Source organism: Monomorium pharaonis, chromosome 7 (assembly GCF_013373865.1).
Source record: "Monomorium pharaonis isolate MP-MQ-018 chromosome 7, ASM1337386v2, whole genome shotgun sequence".
In the NCBI taxonomy this organism is placed as follows: domain Eukaryota; kingdom Metazoa; phylum Arthropoda; class Insecta; order Hymenoptera; family Formicidae; genus Monomorium; species Monomorium pharaonis.
In genome coordinates this window covers 13,517,949-13,539,799 of record NC_050473.1, presented here as the reverse complement: position 1 = coordinate 13,539,799, position 21,851 = coordinate 13,517,949, and the positions used below count along the sequence as shown (strand labels likewise).

The window sequence follows — 21,851 nt, the reverse complement described above, 5'->3', positions numbered from 1 at the left end:
AAAAAAGATTTAAAGAGAAAAATGAGTAGAGGAAGAGACGAGAAAAGGACGAAAAAGAAAAACGCGAAATGAGCGACGTTCTAAGTAATCGGAGGAAACGCGTGGTATATTATCACTGTGGTAATCGTGGGCTTATTATGGCTGTTGAACCAACAAGAACATAGACTACGAGCGCGTCGATTAGCCTAACTGCGAATCGCTCTCGGCGGGCAGTGCGCTTCGAGACGACTAATTTGTGTAATCGAGATGCGATAGTAAAAAAAAAGGTGAAAAAGAAAAAAATGGAAAATGTTGTGCACGCGTACAAGTACGATGCGTTTGGTTAAACGCTCTATGTGCTCGTTAAAATGTTTACCTTATTTCGACGAGCTTCTGCAAGCGACGTTTCCCATCAATCGATTAGATTAATTTGTACCACCAGCATCGTGTTTACGCTTGAATAATCGATTATTGTATTCTATTGTCTTTTATCTATTCGAATTGTTCTCCGTTTTCCTGCTGTTTATTTCCGAAATGTACATGCTAATGACCTACGTCCTGAAAATTTTATTTTGAGGGTGGTTTTGTATTAAAATTATAATCGTGTATTATATGTTACTTATAATAATAACAATTATTATTGTCTATCAAATGGCTGGCTCTAACTTTTGAGAAATCTTTTCGAATTTAATAAGGGAGCTTTGAAGCACTTATGTGTTCAAATTAGTCCAAACCTCGTGCTGTTGACACAAACATATTTACCGCGGATGCAATCACGGTTTACGAACTAATTTAGTAAACCATTTTTCGGGGAGGCCATTTTAATTTTTAATACCGATGATGCTCGTGCAACTGGAATATTTTCTAAGAAATTGATCATGGCGGAACACAAATAGCAAAAATAACTACGGAACGTCTTCGTCATCGTCGTCGTCTACTAAGTATTTAGAGAGACTCCCCCTTCTCTCTTGTGGAGAGAGGAGAGAAAGAGAGAGAGAGAGAAAGAGAGAGAGACACAATCGTCGATCTATTTACGCGTTTCTGGGCGTCTCGGAATTTTGGACGGTGAAATTAAGCGGCAGTGTCGTCGTGCAAATTAAATTCCTACGCGCGTCGACCTACCGTAGCCGGTCTTCTATCCGCGGCCAAATATAATTCGCTCATCGATCGATTGTCATCGATTCCAATCGGAATTTCCCGCTTCTTCAGGAAGAAGCTTAATTGTGATTTAAGGCGTTTATGATATACACGGCTGCCGAATTAATATTCAGTTGTCGAGCTATATATTTTATTCTCAGAATAGAAGTACCAGTTTTTGCTTCGGCAATGCATTATTAATTCAGACAACGATAATGTCGACCCAAGAAAGTAGCTTGCGGGAATTTCATAATTGTTCTGATATTTTTTATCTCGCTATAATTATCTTACAATGCGGTAATATATTAATACCGATTTTTTAATAGGTCTGGAGGCATCTAGTATAATCGGACCAGTTTGCGGCAGCAAGTCTTCGTCATCGACCGAAGTTCGTGTTTCTTCCTTCCTGGCGCCTTGCAGCAGAGCTTTATCGCGGTGGTGAGTAATTCGACGAATCTGCTTAAGTCTTGGTTTCCCGTTCATTTCTCGCAACCGGCTCTTAGCGTCAGCCGTACAGTTCCATTGAAATTTTGCATGTATTCACGTAACGTGGCGAAGTAACTCGTACTCATTTTAGTATTTAACGAATCTGTACGTACGTATTGTTATTTTATTCGATACACCGTTTATTCTTAATTAGGAGCTTAATTTACTGTTACATGGTTCTGTATCTAAGGCATTGAAATATTGATTTAACACAGTGCAATGCGAAAAATATGATAAATTTGAGTTATAAAATGATAAAGTTTTGCCATTTTTCCGCGACTTTTTGCGGAAATTATCGACTTACTGTTGAAATGCTCATTAGTGATCATGGACTTAACTTATGAATCTTAACAAAGATTCTCCCTTATCAAACTTCCTCTGATTTTTCTTGTGACATTTGCGCCACGGGGACGGTTATACTCCCTATGGGCATAGCACAGGACGAACGAAAACATTTCCCCGTCCGCGGACGACCGTGACGATTCGATTTTCAAAAGCCCGTCACGTAAGACGAGAACCAGATGAAGTTAGGCAACAAGTGGAAGATAGAACCGACAGGAAAAAGAGGCAGGGCAGGCTTCACCCTCGCGACCCTCGTTGAAGTTTCTCCTCCCTCTCGTCATCTTTTGTTACCTTCCGTAGCAAGTTGAAGGCAACTCCAACAACGGCGAGGAGATCGGTTATGTTTCTCCCCCGCAATACCTTTCTTCCATGTCATTTTTCATCCCGCGTTCGATTGGTGGTATGTCTAAACGATATACCACAGGCAGAATGTCCCTCCGAACGTCTACAACAAACGTTTAACGAATCGTTAGGAGTGAAAGCCAACAATTAATAACCAGACTAGGTCATGTATTTAGAAATATAAAGTTTTTATTGTTATCAAATTATTTTCCGCGAACGCGTGCAAAAATCTTTCATGAAATTTTCGCGTTAATTAAAAATTTACAGAAATAAAATACAGAAACTCGCATACATATAAGTTAGATGTAATATTTCATTCGGTGAATGAAAATGTGGACATGTTTTTAATAGAATATAAAGAATAAAATTATCATAAAACCAATAATGCAACGCTATCAAATGACGGAATTTACGATAAATATTTTAATCGAATCCATTTCTAGACATATATATGATTTTGTTCGATGCAGATTCAAATATCAGAGACATTAATTCTTTTGTTTTGCATCCAAACTGACGAGTTTCAGCTTGGATTTTTTCCTTGTTCAATTTATCGATGGTGATCGAACGCGTTAAAGAATGCTACTAGACACATCTCTTTTATTGTAAAATAAAAAATCTATTGAAAAACCTTGAATAATCCTCAAGATCAAAAGATTGCATTTTTCACTGATTACGGAATGTAATTTCTTTCCTGTTTATATTATAAAATCGTAAATGAAGAAAACAATCACTAAATTACATTCAATTCAAATTAGTGCACAGAGTACGTTTTTATAAAACTATTGGAAAGGATTTTGATCGGAATTATTTCATTATTCTTTAGCTTTCTATTGGATGGAAAATGGAATTTTAATCGGAATTCAATTTCGGATAATTCTATAATATGTGCCCTGATGTGAAACATTTTTAGCTTACGTCCGGTGTTCATCGCATTTTTCGATTGGGCTTTTCTACTTACTCGGCGCTTTCGATCCGGGGTAATCAGGACGGGCGCGTGCATCCCACCGATTGTGTGTCGAACAACATTGACGAGACCTTTACTGGAATCCGGTCTCTTCCTCTCTCTTTGCCTCTCGACTGTCGGCGTTGCATCGCCGACCGAAGGAAGAGCAGCCTCTTCTCTCGAGAGCGATTACGCCACCATGCGCTTCTCGGCCTGTGCCACACCACAGAAGCGCCTCGGAAGCCGAGAGCACAAAGTAGAAAGGACAGAGAGTGGAGAACGCCGACGATGACGACGGCGAGAAGGTGGGCAGAGGGAGAAGGGTGCGGGGAAGGGTGTTCCAACCGTCGTCCCGGATATGCAGCATCATTACACAGCATTCTTCGGTGATGCAGGCGTCCGGGATCTCTCTTTCTCTTTCCCTCCTTTATGCTTTCTTCTCATATGAACGCGAAAACACGTAAGCAGGCTGCCCACGCCGAAAGGGCAAAGAGACTGGAGAGGACATCAACAATGAGTAGACATGATATCAGACAGAAAAATCGAAGAAGCGATGATCTAATTGCAGTCGAGTATAGTCGAAAAATTTGAAAGAAGATGCACAAATTTAAAAAGACGTTCAAAAGTAAAGAGATTTTTATCATTGATCTTGAAACATTTGAAATGCTTACTCTTATTTAACTCAGAGAATATATGTGAAGGAAATATTAACATTTCTTAATTATTTCTTGACGCTTGTTTTATTTTATATTTTTGACAGCTTTTAATATTAAGATTATTAATATTTGAAGTAAATTTTAAATAGATCTCTTTTGGGGATGAGGCGGGTATATCAAGTGTCTGACATTTTTTGGATGGTTTAAATTACTGATGGCTCATAAATAGGGATTAACCGTAAATAGCTTGTTGACAAAAATATTCGATTATAATTTTACGACATAAATGCATGCGCTGAATATCTTGGACAAGTGTGTGTCGTATTACCGGGAGTCGAATTACCGATTAAAGAGAAGACCTGCGTTCCAGGAAACTATCGCTTCCTCGATTACTATGCGAAAGACGGCATTAGTGTCACGTTGCATTCACCCGTTTTCCGGGATACGGGGAGATCCCTCGATCATTTATGCAAATTAACATTTTCCCGCTCTGGACACGGACAAGATCGCCGTTGTGCGCCAAGCAACGGTTTGCCGAAGCGTAAACAAGTCGTCTTTACCTCGAAGACAATACATATTTCTCAAATTTTATTTATTATAAGATATTCCATTTCAAGTTTTAATCTAAATTTGACTTTTAAAAAAGTTTTGAAATATTTATGACTATGAAGAAACAAAAAAAAAACAATTTTTTCACGTTTTCTATAGATAGATTAGCCTTTTTACTTATAAGTATTCTAGTTTCTGTATGTTCTGACTTTTTACGTTGTTGTAAAAAAGAAATCTTTTTATTTTCGTAACTTATGTTCACAAGATATTTCGTTGACAATTGAGTTTCTTCGAAGCTTAGCTCAAATAGTCAAATAAACCCAGGTCGCCGTGCGTAACATTGGACGTTCGATCTCTCGAACGAATCGTCCTCGCGTCCCACAGGATTGGGAGGGAGAAGGTAAGTGGCCTAGAAGAGGTAGCGGAGTGTGTCGCTTCTCTACGGGCGTGCAACATGCGCGTGCATACGCACACACCCACGCCTTGGCGAACGCACGACGAGACGGTTGTCGTAGTACAGTAGTACACACGACTCGAAATCAGTCGCTCGTACGAGCACTTGGAGGAGGTGGAGAAAGAAAGAGAGAGAAAGAGAGAATCGGATAGGAAGACGAGAACGAGCGGAACTGAGGTCCGCGGAGCTTCCTTTCCTTCGGACATGCCTGGCTGCCTCTTCGTCCTCTCCCACAGATTACGACCGACTTCTCCTCTCTCCCTCTGCGCGCACCTCGCCTGTCCTCGGCCACACACTCTCTCTTTTCTTTTTTAGCGTTCTATAATACATTTATTTAATTTAATACCTAGTTAATAGATAAATTTTGAAGCAAATGAATTTGAGTGAAAAGATGATTTGAATATAATTTTTTAAAGAACTTTTTCTACGTAAATTAATAATCATTTCTTTACACACACACACACACACACACACACACATACACATATACAAATCCAAGCTTTAAAAATTTGGACTATTACCACGGGATTACGAATTTGCTGATAACTAGGTTTTATCATACTTATACACTATGTGTGACATTTATTCATTTTTTTTAAATAACAGTTTTTCTTTCTTTTTTTACGTTTTCTTTTACACACGTTTATCGATGTGCATAACAAAAAGTGTGGGTGCGACAAGATAACGAAATACAGTTGTTAATATTGAGCGCGTAACGACAATAGCGAATAGCGAGACCATTAGGAACCTCCTGGCCTCGAAAGGAGGAACTACGTTGGACGCACCTACTTCCGGGACGCGCCATGCCTCGTCGCGCCTTCACCTGCAAGGAGTCCGTTCCGCGGGCTAAGCCGTGAAAAATCTTTAAGTGTCTGATGACTGTCGTATACAAAAGTTTTGATTGTGTTGTAACAATTAAAAAAAAAGCTAATCATATCAGGTTGTAATTTCTGCCGAATATTTGATAGTGAATGTCTTAAATTAACAAATCGAAAAATTTATAGCGACAGATTTTATACGAGAGAATTATTTATTTTGTAGCACATTATATCTATTATACTGATCATATTTTTTTAGTGAATATTCACTGAGCAGTTTGATGGTTGAAAGTTGCGAGTTACGAATTAAAAGCTTAGAGAGCGGAGAGTTAGAAACTGGGAAATTGGAGTTTGTGTACAAACATCCGGTATGCGTTAAACTTCTTAACACGTATAATAATCCTAGGTACTAAAACTTCCTGGTATTCATTGTTGCATCGGGAACAACAGTAGCAAGCGTGTGTACCTTTCCCATCGTTGCGGCCGATCGAGCGGCGGCGAATTGACCGAAGAAGTATGGGCGAGGCGCGACGAAAGTAACGGGGTGGTAGTAAGTGGAAACAGATCGTGCGTGCCATACGATAATACGCGGTAGGTACGCAACAATGGGCTACCGCACCGCAGCACTCGAAAGCATTGCTGATGCAATCCGCGGCAAGTTGTGACATGCGCGAACTCACACAACAAATATCGCTGAGGAACACATAAATCGCATACTTATCGCCCTCCTGTAGGTAGTCTTGAGACACCACGGTGGTGTAATATGTATCGAGTTCAGAAATCACACAATGATTTCGTTCGCGCTCCTTAAGTCTACGTCAGACGGAACAAAACGTTTCCAACTTGTGTTCATTGACCGTCTCGGTTTTCTGAAGACCTGTATCTGTATATAGGATCTTTGACTTCAAACAACAATATGAGATCTTCTTGACTGCAATGATAAACTCTGGAAAAGATATGTAAAATTTTATTAGATTTGATAGTCACCGTGATATGTTTTTGACAGAATTATTGTTGTTTACGATATATATTTTAAATGTGATTTGTACCTAAATTTTTTTAGTGTTTTTTTACTCCACTTTAAATGTATATATGTGTGTGTAGGTACTTGAAAACATAGAAGAAAATAGAAAAGATCACATCATTAATAATCTCATCTATGATTTTCTCTTCTCTTCTTTTATGGCATCGATACTCGCATCTTTCGAAGTATTGTTGTCGCTTTTCCGCGATGTCGATTGATTCTCTCGTTGCGCTTACTTCGTGTTGCGAGAGTAATCATTGCGATTGAATTTTGACAGCTGTCAAATTTGTATAAATGGTTATCTACACCGGAAGAGACGGGGAGAGACGGGGAGAGACCGGGAAAGACGGGGAGAGACGGGAGAGACCGGAAGAGACGGGCAGAGACGGAGAGAGACCGGGAGAGATCGGGAGAAACCGGGAGAGACCGGGAGAGACGGGGAGAGACGGGAAAGACCGGAAAAACAAATGGACCAAATGGTCAGCATAAGTGAGCCACGTATTGAAAACCGAGCCATATTTGATCCAGATGTCCCAGATCTCTATTTTCGAATTCAAAGTCAATTTATGACGAACAACTGTGTTTCGGGGAGAAAGATCGTTCCGTGTGATTTGAGCTTTATTGCCGCGTGTCATTCTATCGGTTGCGGACCTTTCGATTGGATAGGAGTCGATATCGCCTTGATATCGTCGCGCATGGTGCACGATTTATTAATCCACCACGCGGTGCACGCGTTTCTAAGACAATGCCTCGTATTCCTGGCATTTACCGTTAAATGTGCCTGCCCAACTCTCATTTCGTGCTTAAGTCGCGTGTCACGCTCATATTAGACAAATTGAACTAAAGATCAGACCGTCACGTTTTAGCGCTAATTGCACGGCGCGAATACCTTTAGCGCATTCTCACCTTTATTTAGCGCCACATTTAGTGTTAAATGCGGCCTTCCGATTCTGAGTTTTATGCGCTTGATACAACTCGCGTTAATACGAAGTGAAATTAGGTAGCATTTAGCGTTAAAGTGGAATATTATTGCAGACTATTATTTACATCACGTTAAATAAAGATGGGAATATAATAATGTATAATAACAATATAAACTTTATATTCTCTCTCTATTTCCATCTCTTTATATTTCAAATCAAAGACGACCCATATATTAATTCAAAAATATTAAACGCTGAATTAACTTCAATTAATATTTTATGCAAAATAGTTTTAAGACAAATTAAGATAGTTTATTTTTAAATATAATATACTCTTTGAACGTATTATAATAGATTATTTGTATTAGTAAATGATCAAATATTCGGCAGTTTAGAAATATTCGATATAATGGATTTATTTCAAAGAAAGCTGAGAAAGTGATTGTTTCTGTCAGAAGCGTGTAATTTTACCAAGGCAAGTGAGACGGTAGAGTGATTAATATTCTTGTTCAACGTTTTGCCACATTTGCAATCCAAATTAGACATTCCGTAGAGGGTGTTCCGGAAGCAAACAAGTTAATTTGATCGCAAAAACTGAGGTCAAGGTAAGAAAAATAGCAGTTACTTAATTACCAAACAGTTAATAGTCACAGGATTATTTAATAATGAAGTGTTATTTTGTGGGATTAAATTTCAACACACAACAAAATTAAATGATAAAATGTTTTAATTTTATTAATCTTACTTATTGTAAATAACAAAAGATTATTTTTTAGTTATTTTGTTATTTTATATTAATTTTTTAAATTTGATACGAAACCATGAAATCGTTAATTTAAATATTGTTTTAATAAAAATCTTAAAAAATTAAAAATTTACTTAATAGTAATTTTAATTAAAAGAGATCGGCTTTATATTGCACAAACAATTTACAATATTTTACATCTATACATTTTAAACGGAAAAAGATTCTTTCAATTAACTTTACATATAAGCTATTTATTTAGTATATTATAATTAAGGTTTCTTTTATCGCGTTACGTGTTACACCCCCCCGGTAAGAATCCATTTATGGTAGCATAGAAATGGTGACGTAAAGTCACCGACGAGCGGTCACCGCTGATCGCGGAAGAAGAAAACTTTGGACAACTACGTCATCATCGCGTCCCAGTCTTCACTGAGTTCCTGTACTCTGTGGAGTTAGATAACAGCAGGAAGGCGATTTGGTTGCATAATATCGATGTTGCGCAATCGATACCTTCACCTTATGCCCGCCTTATATCGTTATGTAGAGAGAGAAAATTCTGTCTAGAGAAAGGGGACGGTATTTTGGATAAAATTTCATTCAAAATTTAATCCTGCATTGCATCTTCGGTAAAAATTACTAGTTCACGAATAAAGGACAGTAAAATTTTGGAAATCTTAATTAAATAATAAAAATTAAATAATTTGATATTATTCAATATACACAGAGAGAAAGATTTCTTTAAATTTAATAAACCGTTTTGTTCGACCATTTTAAGCATATATTTCTTTGTTTCTAATAAATTTTATTAAATCTAATGAAATCTGTATAGAATTTATTAAAACCAACGAAATACATGCTTTGGAATAGTCGAACAAAACCGTTTATTAAATCTAAAGAAATGAAAAAATATATGTCATTGTTTTTTTCTATTTTATATACATTGATAGCATCTCAATTTCAGCTACCGTTAATGATATTTGAACATAGAAATTTATTTCAATACACACTTGTATGTTAGCGCACGACCACAATACTATATAGAGTAACTAATATTTAAGCAGTGCAGAGAATAATAGCGATACTGAAGTGACTAGAATTGATATTCGCGTTCTACTTAAAATTCTGCTCGTTTTCGTCCGCTATACTCCGATAAACTAGCAAATGTTGTTAGCGGGCGTCCTGAATCTCTGATATGAATTCTTGCTAGTGATCGCTTTGAATTTGCTGCTTTCGTCGACCCGAAACAATATCGAATGATTTTTCAGAAATCTTATTGCGTAAAATTACTTATGTATGTTGATTGATAATGTTCTTTTCTTTTTATTAAGTGAATATTTTCTAGTCGTTAGATAAAAGAAAATCCAGTAAATTCGATTCTCTAAAAAGTGAATTGTTCTAATCGCAAGGTATAATTAATGTTGAAAATTATTTTGCGAAAGAAAAAGGTAAATTTTTTTCTTTGAGAATAGAGGCAATCTCTTCTCGCGTTTGCAACTCGACAGCCAGTGTCACACCCGAGCGAGCATTATTGATAGTGTTTTCTCTGGCGTGCCTCGAAGGTGGCACAGGCACGTGGGCAGCTAGGCGTGTATCGATATGTTTCCGAGATATCATGTCTGCTGGAAAAGCCGAACGCGATGAGGTAATCAATGCAAGAAACCAGTGCTAATATCACGCGTACGGAAAACGGTATGGTGGGCTCGCCGCTTCTATTAACTGGAACTGAAGGGTCAGTTTCGAGCTGCCGACTGTGAGCATCAAAAGTCAGTTACTTATGACTTAAAAATGCATTTTCTGCGTAAGAGCAAATGAATCAAAGATTATTCACGGATTATGTCTATCAATTTTGTATAAAAAGTTATAAACGTAAATGACAACAAGTAATTCAATCATAAAATATCATTACGTAACAAAGTACGCTCTTGAAACACACGTAAGCCTTGCGAAACACCCTACGCAATCCATACACATATGAAATATCTATCGAGCAAGGATATGTCAACTACCGTTGAGATATCAACGTATGAGTATAGAGCTAGAAAAGCCACTCGGTTGCGCGATCATTTAGTTCGAGATGTACATTTTCAATGGGCTGTTTCAGAAAATCTTGTAGGGACGCGATGAACGAAAAAGTTTAAACGCAAAAAAACCTGGAAATTGCGCGAAAAGAAGCGGAAAGAAGGAAAAAAAAGGAGCTACGGGTCAACGGCACACGTCGGGTGCGATATAAATCAACATCTCGATTACGCAACATTGATTTATCGTTGGCGCTGGTCGCGCTCGTTAGACGTTTCTCTCTCTTGACCACGTGCGTTTGTGCAGCGTTCGCGAGTCGCGTGCACACGCATTCGCTCGCATAAATATCGGTTGGTATATACGCGTCGTGCGGTGCATACCGGTGTGCAGGCAATCCGCGTGTGGACAGCTAATCGGCGCTGTAACATCGTCGCGAATAAAAGAAGGCTATTACGTGCGCCAACCAGCGTCGTTTACTGCGCGTTTGTTCCGGCTCGCCGGTGGTTCATGTGGATTTTAGTCTGCTGGTCATAAACAACCGTGCAACGGGAAAGTCGCGGGAAATTATGTAGCAAAATGAACGTTACTGCAAACTTATTGCAGTACAAGTATTTTATCGAGAACTCAGCCCACGAGTCCTTATTCCTCGTTTTTTTGCTCTTGATCTATGCATTTTCGTTGGGAAGAAGTCACGAATAACTCCGTTGTTTTGTTGTGCCTAATGTCGCGTTTAATATTCGCGGAAGCTTCTATTTTGATTCATTTACTTATTTGGTAGAGATGAGTGCTTGTTTCGATTTCGCTAAAAAATTCGCGGCAATATCCTGTCATATTCGCTACGTTATTATTACGAAACGATGGTACAGTACAAAGCAAACGGTGCCTTCAATTTTTAATGCGTTGTTATAGCTTTCGAACTTCGTTTTTTTTTTCGCGCGAGATTGTTTCCATTCTTGCTTCCAATAGAAAGGGCTTCCGGATACATGTTTCCATTCTTGTTCCGACATTCGTCAGTTCCCAAGTGCTTGCGGAAGTTCCACTGACGTCGTTTCCTTTCTATTCCCTACGGTTATCTCTACGGTTATACTGTTTCGAAAACTGTTCGATAATGCATTCTTGGCAAATGGACCTCTCTCTGTAAATCCATTGAAGATCTTATATCGATGCACCATTTAACCAAAACATTGCTTATGATTTAATGTTTATCGTAACATCGAGATGTACAGAATATTATGAATAATGTTTCTTGAAAATACTTATGTCTTCGTCTTTAAGTAAAAAAATTTTTAAGAAATTAAAATTATACAATTTATTATTATATTTTTTTTTTCATAAACTTTTACATCTACAAAGTAAAATGATTAATTTTTCCCTGATTCACAAGGGAACCTCGCGAACTCAAAAATTCAGATTTTAATGAAACTTGGCATAAATGTAGAGGGGGTGAATACATGAATTTAGAAATTTTTAGTTGGTGCCCAAAAACGGTTTGAAGGGGTAAAACCACCATTCAAAAATCGTCTCAACTTTGAAGGGTGGTTTCACCTCTTCAAACCATATTTGGGCACCAACTAAAAATTTCTAAATTCATGTATTCACTCTTTCTACATTTATGCCAAGTTTCAGTAAAATTTGAACTTTCGAGTTCGCGAGGTTACCTTGTCAGTATAACCGTCCACACCGGAGAAATTCCTGATTTATTAAAGTCACGTAGTCGTATTTCGTTTTTTTTGAAGCGTAAAAATTTGGCAGGAAATAATAGTATCAATTAAATTACGTAAATACTTTCTCGATTGAGATAAGATAAATTACATTTTTCAAATCAATGTTAGATTTAATGTACAGCGATAACGCGTTCGTCGAGATTAATTTCAATTACAAGAAACAGAGTATTCGGTAAAATTAAATTCTTTTGTGTCAGCTATTAAGATATATCGGACAGTAACAAGTCGGTTGGCGAATGGTCTTCGTATAATTGTATTGTGTACGGCGGCGATTGTACACCGTCGCGGCGCGCTGTTTGCGTGCTGCGACACAAACACAAGGTCGCCGCGCTACCATTCGTATTCCTCCACTCAAGCAGACAGGTAGTGATATCTCCTATTATCTTTCCGAATTGCTCATTCTTCATAATTCATTACAGATCTATCTGCACGATTAATTAATTCTTGTAATTTCCGTTTCTTATCCGTCGTACGCGTCTCAAGCCTATGGGGCTTTTCGAACTTGAATGTTTCGCGCGACTTGTTCCCTCGAAGCGAGAATTAGAGGAGATATAGAAATGAAAATTGAAGACTGTAATCTTTATGGGCTATCTCTTGAATATGATGTTTAATGACTGAGCTTGAATTTGGACCGTATCTCGCGTTTCTTAGAATTATTCGTCGATTTAAACACAATTTATCTACTACTTTCATTAAGAGAGATGACATGTGCGGTATAATACGCTGCTGTACAATATACTATCGTGAAATGTGATTAATTTGAATTGATTCGAATAATGGAAAATTTTGTTGAATTAAAATTTAATTTGAGATGCGATACAATATATTTGGCATACATTTTCTATATAACACAGTGTATGTTTTATAGAATCAGTTGGTGCGAGACCTTGATTTTGATAGACATTTTTTGTCGTACAGCTGTTCACAATAGCCGATCGTCCAACGGCAGCAAATGCAACCGTATGACATTCTACGTCAAAGGGTAATAACACGTGTCGTCGTGTTATTACCCTTTGAAATTTTATCGCGACAAATACTAAAGAGAAAATTCTTTAGTAGCAATTACTCTCTGTGAACGATTAGTTATTATCTATCCGTGCAATTAATTATCTATTAGAATTAATTGCCCGTAAACGTTCTGCCGCGAACTTATCCCAGGCAGACGTATCGCGTGACTTGTTCATCGAAGTAGAAATCGAAGTGATAAAAAGCATTACGAGTCATTGTTTCATCGCGAATAATTATTATTTCTTTTAAAATAATTTTTATTTTTAATTCGCATTGAATGTACTTTGTTTATTACAGGATCAAAGGCGCGCAGGAATACACGGATCTTGTCTGAGTGTTTCAAGTCACATCACGATCATTTAATTTATTAATATTTTGTGTATTTCGCGGAAGTGCGAAAAGTCGCGCGATCGTATTTCCGTTTCGTGTTTTCGCGAGTGTTGTGCAACGATGAAGATCTGAGAGGAAGAGGTGGACAAGGAGGCCTTGGAGATATTGGCTGACGATGGAAAACAACCGTAGGGTGAGTGTTTTATTATATATTATCTTATTTATTGTTCATAAAACTCGTATTATCTAAATTGCATCGAGAGAAGTAGAAATTATCTGTTAATATTGTTTTCGATAAACATTACTTACTAAACATAGTTTATCCGTGATTATTAATTCCGAGTAATTAAACTCCAGAGTACAGCGTTAAAATTTTTGTACGTGAATATAGTGGGACACTTTGCATTTTTTAAAAAAGAAACCGGCAAGTATCGATTAATAGGCGAAAAGCGCGCGAGAGGTATTAACGTGAAGTAACGTCGAGGCCGAGTACCGGTTGTAACGGTACGTTACTGTATTGTGCATTATCTATAAATTGCGTTTCTCACTGTGTGTACGTGCATAGACAGCGTGCGTTTTTCTTTAGCCTTGAGAACACCGCGAGCCCGTTATGCACATGCGTGCTTATCTGCGTCTCAATCGCTATTACTGCCGGTATGAAAGTGCGAGTCCACAGTGAAAAGTATGACACGCTAATGACATAAGACTCCTCGGCCGGACGGGGAGGGCGGGACTCAGGAAATTAACGCGTTGCAATTAATTCCGTACTACGAAACTCGGGAATGCATTGTTTCGAAACCTTAACGGCACATCGAACAGTTCCGTCTCTCTCGATACCGCGATTAAGAAGATGCGCGCAAGCTTCGCTTTGAGATCTCTTAGATATTGCTGTGCTACCGGTATTCTCGAAGAGGTTTCTTCTTAAAATGCAAATGAGAAAGCTCGACGTCGTTGCTTTCTAATTTCCTAATTTTCATTCTAAGTATTTCAGCAATTAACCATAGCACTCGGCTAACTTTCTGATATAGTCGTTAGATGCACTTTAGTGTTCCCTTGTCAACTACTCCGTTTTAAACGGAGAAATTTGCAAAGTGTTGATGAAAAGTATATTTTATGAAACGAAAGCTAAATGAGCATTAGGAGAATATAAAGAACATACGCAATTAATTAAATGTAACTTGCAAAAAAATACACGGAGTGAAATAATTTCCGATATTTTAAATTTCATTTTGATACGCACACTTTGCTTAAAAATATAGTACATCTTATTTTTTTATAAATTGAACTAAAGTCTAAATTTTGCTTATTTATGTTTTCTTGATCTTTTGTCAAAAATTTTTCATCTTTTTTCACAACTCGTGACTATCGAACTGCGTTTTCTGTTTGACTTGAAAAATTTTCTACGGAAAAAAATATTTGCATCAATTTGTTAGGCACTAGATAAGATGCCTCGAAAGCGAGTCGTGCATAAATGTCGCGGGCGCGGAGAAAGTTAGCTTAAATAATAACGCATTCGTGAGTTTTCTTTAAACAAATGCACCGTCGGCATTACGTCAGGGGTGCAGTCGCTCGAGGTGCGCACACGTAATGCATCCGTGGAAGCGTGGGAGCCGCGGGCCGCCGCGCCGCGAGCAGCTTCCTCTCACGGCGTCGCAGCCGCACTTTATCTCACCGTTTATAAATAAGGCGACCTCTCTCTTTCTCTCGGTGGAGGAGGAGGAGGACGAGGAGGAGGACGAGGAGGAGTACGCGTTGCTCAGTTCCGGCTTCCAGTCGCCCGTCTCTATTAATACTCAATCCCCTTAGTCTCTCCGTCCTCTATCTCTTTTTCTCTCTCTTCTCTTCCTCAACCTCTTGCTCTACAGCCTCTCTTTCACCTCGTTTGTCGATCCGTTACTCAATCCTTCTGTTTTCCCGCCACTTCAAGCGCGCGCGCATTTATTCCATTGGTAATTCCCAAGGAAATCATACACTCGATGAATTCGATCAGATTTTGTTTCAGGATTTAACTGTTAAATGAAAGCATCAAACAATAAATAATTGTAATATCTTCCTATCGTTTTCTATAATCTTGCTTATTGTATAAAATTCTTTTCCAAATCTTTTAAAGTTGAAGGATGTAGCTGTAATTTGCTTTATATATTTATAAAATAATGAATAATTGTGTAATTTAAATCACTGATAAGCTTGTGAAAAACTAAAAAACTACATTTTTGAAATTCTCTTTCTAAGTTACATTTCTACAAATATCAGAATATTAGGTCATCTAATTTTTAATATCGCCGATTTATCTATTTTTTGTTTCCAACGACGGCTCTATATTATATCACTTTATTTATTTTTATTAATATTTTATTAATATTTTATAATATTGAATTGATATTATAAAATAGAAACGAGAGACGATATCTAATATTGTTCTTCCCTCCAGAAATTTTCGTTTGCGGTTGTACGGTGACGGTTTAACGCATAATCGGGCTTACGGTCCAACGCACGCACGCACGCATGCACGCACGTACGTACGTGGTCCCGCCGTATAGATAACACTGTTGTTCGACACCATTGTAACCAACAGGCATTTGCGTGCGGCAGGAATGTCCACGGTCACGTCTAATCACGGTTAATCGGTATTCTAATCACGCGGCCGCAACCAAATCGAGATAATCGATCGCGGTCAACGCAACGATCCCGCGCTTGTGCACTCGAAGCAAACGCTCGAACAAAGCATCGTAATGTAATTAAGTGATTACGATTAACTACGGGTGTCGAATAATTTTCTCCTCCCGTGATTCATGATCTAAACAGTTGATAGTCATACCATATGTATTCTTGACATCCGGAAATGATTGTAAAGAGGAGAATTAAAATTATCTGTTTTTTATGCAGATTATTCTCGACAGTCTTGTTATTTATTTTATCGGTTTTAATACTTTGCCGAATCATTAATTGTGTTAATTACAAATATGCTGTATATTTTATTTTATTTACTAGGGTTGCTTTTTAATTAAATTCTTCTACTTTTACTTCTATTTTTAAGACTTCTATTAATTACTTCTACTTCTGTTTTTTAAGAACATGTCACTTTTAATGTTTTCCTTAGCGTATTTCTACGTTGGACACTCGGATTAAAATTTATCTTTCTTTAAATAGATAAATTAAAAGAAAAGTATATTATTACATGCACTTTAAAATATTTCTGAAGAAATTATGTCAATAAAAATATATACTGAACGCAAGTAATCAATCTAACAGTACGTGTCATATATGCTACAGTTTTAAATTAGATAATATCACTGACGCCACTTATCTCTAATCTTGAGCATTAAAGATCCCGCTACTTCTCACCGCTTTACTCTAACATATTGGAGCAAGTATGTTACAATAATACGATAGCGAAAGCGATTTCTACAATATCTTAATTATTGCCTGCAATTAATTAAATACATGTAAGCCTTAGACAAATACAAATGTATTATTTTGCAATAAGATAATATTATTCTAATTCTAGAACAAGTAGCACTTTTTAAAAATTAAACTTTCATTCATTTTAGAATGTTGGCGATAACGATGGGACGTGAAAAATTCTTATCGCGTTGAGAGAAAGAATAAGTTCATACGGTGCCGGCAGTCTTGACTTTGCCAGTAAATCACAGATTTATGAATTAGCAGGGTGTCATTAGACTATCTCTTTTAAATTAGTCTCTCTTCTGTTAAGATCGCTAATTGATCTCGACTAGAAAACGGTTGAATTGTTTGCGCATTTATTTCGTGCATTTCTTTATAGCGACAAAAGTCATTTTAATTTTCTTAATAAATTATATATTTCGCATATATGTATAAGAAAGTAAATGAAGATAATTCTAAAATATAAATACGATCTCTGTAGTAATAAAATTTAAATTATGGACGTTTTATCGATTATAAAATTAAATGAGATACAGATATATCGTTATAATACTCAATGAATATAACATGCAACATATTTTATTATCAAGATAAAATTATGATTATGAACCATTCGATCGTCAGCCTAATTGTTTAAGAAAGCATTAATACATCTGTTAGCATTTAAATGTTTGATAATGTAATGAGCATTTGTTTATATCTAATTTAAAGAAATCGGGCGTCGTAAACTTTTTATTACAATTATAAAACGCGTCAGTAAGGACTAATTTTCTTGGAAAGGATATCTAAAGTACGAGGATAAAACCGCGTCGTGAACAAGCACGTACAAAATTTATGATAATTGCAAATTACGAGAGAGTACGAGTATCAAGATAAAGAGCCAGCATGAAATGTCGACGACAATATCTCGCTTTTGCGTTAAACACATGCTGGATCACGTTGTTTCAAGAGCTTTCAGGAATGTTTCGCATATCAATTTTAAAGAGGAAGGGAGGTATGGAACAAGCGGGGATGTAAAATGAATTAAAGACACGATAAGTTCTTATTATAAATTTATACCTTCTCTTACGTATTCTGTTGAAGAATTCTAGATATTAATTGCCTGCTTGCGTTTTTAAAGTAATAATTTGCTATCATAGAATTTGTTCACATTTATATAATTTTAATTATCATTCTGATTGTCATTGTGCAATCTGTCGTTTACACGTTAAAATTTTATCTGTCGCATTAAACGGTATAAAGATTTAATATTTTACATAAAAAGACATCTTTCTTAAATTTCAAAAAGTAGGTTACACGAAGAAAGATTTAAAGTAGATATAAATTAATATGTAAAAAAATTAACAGAAAATTTTAACGTTTATAAAATCTTCTCTCGTTAATAATTTTTAGTAATTAAAAATTCAACATTTTCCGCAGGAAAGAGCTAGCATCACAGAACATTACATTTGTAATCTAGAAGCATAACAATTGGAATGGTACCAAAAGTTTAGCGTATATCACGAATATTTTACCAGGTTCTAGAGACACAGAGCTCGTACCTGAAAGGTATGTCGCGGTAACGGTGAAAGGTGAATAACACAAGTGCCTCCAAAGTCGCATAGTTTCCTTCTAATAACAGTGGCATCGAGACTCGTTATTACAATTATTTTAAACGTGAACCTTTAACCGTTCTATCTATTACCATTTATTAGCTTGCCGTGTAATAATCATCGCCGCGTAAGGAAGACAACCTTTTTTCGTTCTTCTCAATTTACGTAACGAGATCGATTGCGTGGAGTTCGATAGCCGTTATTGCGGTCCATCAATAATACAAATCTGTTGCACTAAAAGCAGACCTGTCTCGTTTCCCGCGACAACATTCGCACACGTGGAATTGATTTCGTTTCTGACGCAGCGAACGAGATCCCTATTTACGTACCGTCATGGAATAGTATCGTGAATTTTCGCTATATCCGACGATCATTCCCGGCTTCTCTTTCTCATGTAATGGGAATATTATTTGACGCTTATTTGATCGACGTTTTATTTTATAATTATTGCGAGTTATGACATCCGATCGCCATAGTACGATGCAGTCTTGTCGTTATCTGTAAAAAGTCATCTCTTTTATTTCTTGTTATGTTACACGCACATTCGTAAAAAATTCATTCTCCGTTTGATAGGCAAAAAAGTTTTGAATTAACCATATCAAGATCGATTTTCTAGCGAAATGTTGAAGCTCCATTGATGGTTTTCAATTTTCTATACATGTATGTCAGTTCTACTCTATAGCACTAACAATAAGCTCCAGCTGTTGCCAGGACTTGATATTGCTGAAATGGATACATTGTTCTAACCGTGGTTACAATATGAAAACATTGGATATTTGATTTATCCGAGATCAAAGTTGAAAACTTCTTGAGATTTCGAAGCTTGTTCACGTAAAAATCTTTCTAATATATTAATTTTTTAAAATAAACTAAATGTTTCTGTCAATAAAGAACCAATTGCATTGTATACGTCGTACAATCTGTTGTAACATATTTTTGTCAGATACTTTTAATTCTTAAGAATTATTCATTTTAGTCGAGAACGATGCATGTTCTTGAATGCGTTGAGAGACTAGTATATGCCATGTATTTTGAAATAGCGTGGTTTAATAGAGAAGTATAATAGATACCAGGAAATTTTATTGTGTTGCAACGATATGGCATTAATCCTTTTATAGAACGGTCATATATAAATCATGCGGAAGAGCGCGGTTTTGTGATTTCTACTCTTAAAAAATTATTAAATTGATAAAAAAAGAATTCCATGATTTAACAAGTATGAAACTTTATTTTTTTTGTCGAGGATTATATGACTTTTAATATATCAATTTTTCGTTATTTGTATATGCAGCTTGGAGCCAAATCTATGTTTTTCTAAATCTAAATAAAGTTTTAGAAATTCCGAATAGGAATTCGGGTAGGTATGCTTGTGACATTTTGATGATATTCATCTTGTGTTGAAGTCGCGGGGATTCGATGGCAGGCCAAAGATTAGATGAAGGCAGGGAAATCACATCGGAAGATGTTATTAATAGGCCTGATCGTACCCGCGTGGGAACCGAATCACTGCTGGAACTAATTGTCACGGGTGTGTGCGACTCACGGTCGGTCAGGGTCGGTGAGCGCTGGAGTTCCGTCGCGAACGGAAGTCTCCGCGGGCCTTTCGACGATGCCGAGGAAACAGAGCACCGCGCTACGACGAATAATGCTATCGTGTCATCGGCACGTCCGTTTCACGATATCGCTCATGATTCTTGTGAGTCAGAAAAAGGTGGTCAGTATGTACTGGTGATAAAGATCGCGAAATGTTCAACTTGACATAACTTGACGCGTGTGTGAAAAAAAAAGAATGATTTTATCAATTTTGCAATTACATAGTCGATACTGTGGGAAGAAAAAAGGACAATATCTTTCTTCACAATATGTTCGAAACCGAACATATCTCTCTCTCTCTCTCTCTCTCATGATTACTTTTTAAGATGGAATACACAATTATAAAATTGTAGTAAAGTTTTATTTCAATTAGTGTAAAGATCTTACAGATATAAATTTTAATTATGTCAACCAATTCGAGGACGTATTTGAGACATCTTGAAATATTTTTTGTTCTATATAAAATTGTGACTATGTAATATATATAACATTTTTGTACCATTCTCTTTTATTTGTGTCGTAATGCTTGTGGTCAGAATGGCAATTCTTTTTATAGTCACTGCCACTCATTGCGACGGATAATTTGCCCGTTAAGAGCATTCTCGAATTAACTCGTGTTCTCTCTTACTTACGACGAGCTCGCGCGAAACTATTTTCGCTACGCCTCGGGTACGCGCGCAGGAAGCAGCAACGATTTCCACAAGATGACGTAATTTCGCGCAATGAGTCCGACAATGAGTGACGACGAAGTCGACGCGAAAATTACGAAGAAGAGGAAGAAGACGACCGAGTGGAGAAGGAAGTGACGCGACGCAGAATCACGCGGACTTACCGGAAATAATCTCATCGGAAAATAACGCGTCATCCACGCTGGCGTGCAAGGAGCACGCGAGTGCGTGTGCGTGTACGTAGTCGCGTGACATTTTCTTTTCTTCTTTCTTTATAGTGACGATAGTTTTTTTACACGGCGTTTTTTAAAATGCGCTATTGCTCTTATTTAGATAATAACAATATAAGTAACTTGCCAGTAACTTGACAGTAATAAATGATAGCTCGCTTACCCGCCATAAACTTGCTATAAACCACCTTTTAATTTTTTGCGAGCTTTTGTATATTCGTGTCCCTTGTTTTACAACTTTGGTGATTAATCAGACAGATGGAACTATTATAATTTTATAGATATTTTCTTGTGCCAAACTAAATGGATGCTAATACAATATACAAATGATTATGTAAGGCACATAAAAAATACATATATAAACTTTAATTTAGTAAACTATTATATTATTAGTGATGAAACAGCTGGATGGTTCGCCTAAATATCGCGCAGGGAATCTTACAGTGCGCAATCAAAATTGATCAAAGATGAATAATGTAATGATAAAACATAAAGAATTCCGTCGGCGAAAAAAGGAAATCGTAAAATGCTAGTGATTGCTATACCCATCATCATCACTATTATCACGGCAGATGTTATCGTCGTGACTACTATTAAACACCAATGACGAGTCACCGGAGTCGGTTACTCAGCTTGTGGCCGTGCGACTCTGACCGACCTCCCCTTTTTTTCCTTCTTCTCGTGGATAGAATTCGAATGAAGAACTCGATTAACTGGCGTCCAAACTATTCCGGGAACAAATTCCTGTGCACGGACGGAAGTTGGAATATCTTGGTTCGCGCGCGGCATCATCACGTTCGCCAGATACACGAGGTGACTGACGTGGTTTACTGAGAAACAAAGCATTGCGTTCGTAAAGAATGACAATTAGAAATGTCACT

At 37.0% G+C, this 21,851-nt stretch overlaps 2 long non-coding RNA genes across 2 annotated transcripts in view; one reads left to right on the top strand and one right to left on the bottom strand.

Annotated features, from left to right (window-relative positions):
* The window catches only part of LOC105838088, a 100,102-nt gene that overhangs the window by 11,073 nt on the left and 67,178 nt on the right, over positions 1 to 21,851 (top strand). The window contains exons 2-3 of the long non-coding RNA XR_001139199.3: positions 1,443 to 1,554; positions 13,450 to 13,675. This is a non-coding gene — a long non-coding RNA (uncharacterized LOC105838088). The remainder of the gene's footprint in view (positions 1 to 1,442; positions 1,555 to 13,449; positions 13,676 to 21,851) is intronic.
* On the bottom strand, positions 1,711 to 6,791 carry LOC114253785. Its single transcript, XR_003625261.2, has 2 exons — positions 3,248 to 6,791; positions 1,711 to 2,389 (listed from the first exon to the last, which is right to left on the bottom strand). It is a non-coding gene; the product is annotated as an uncharacterized LOC114253785 (long non-coding RNA).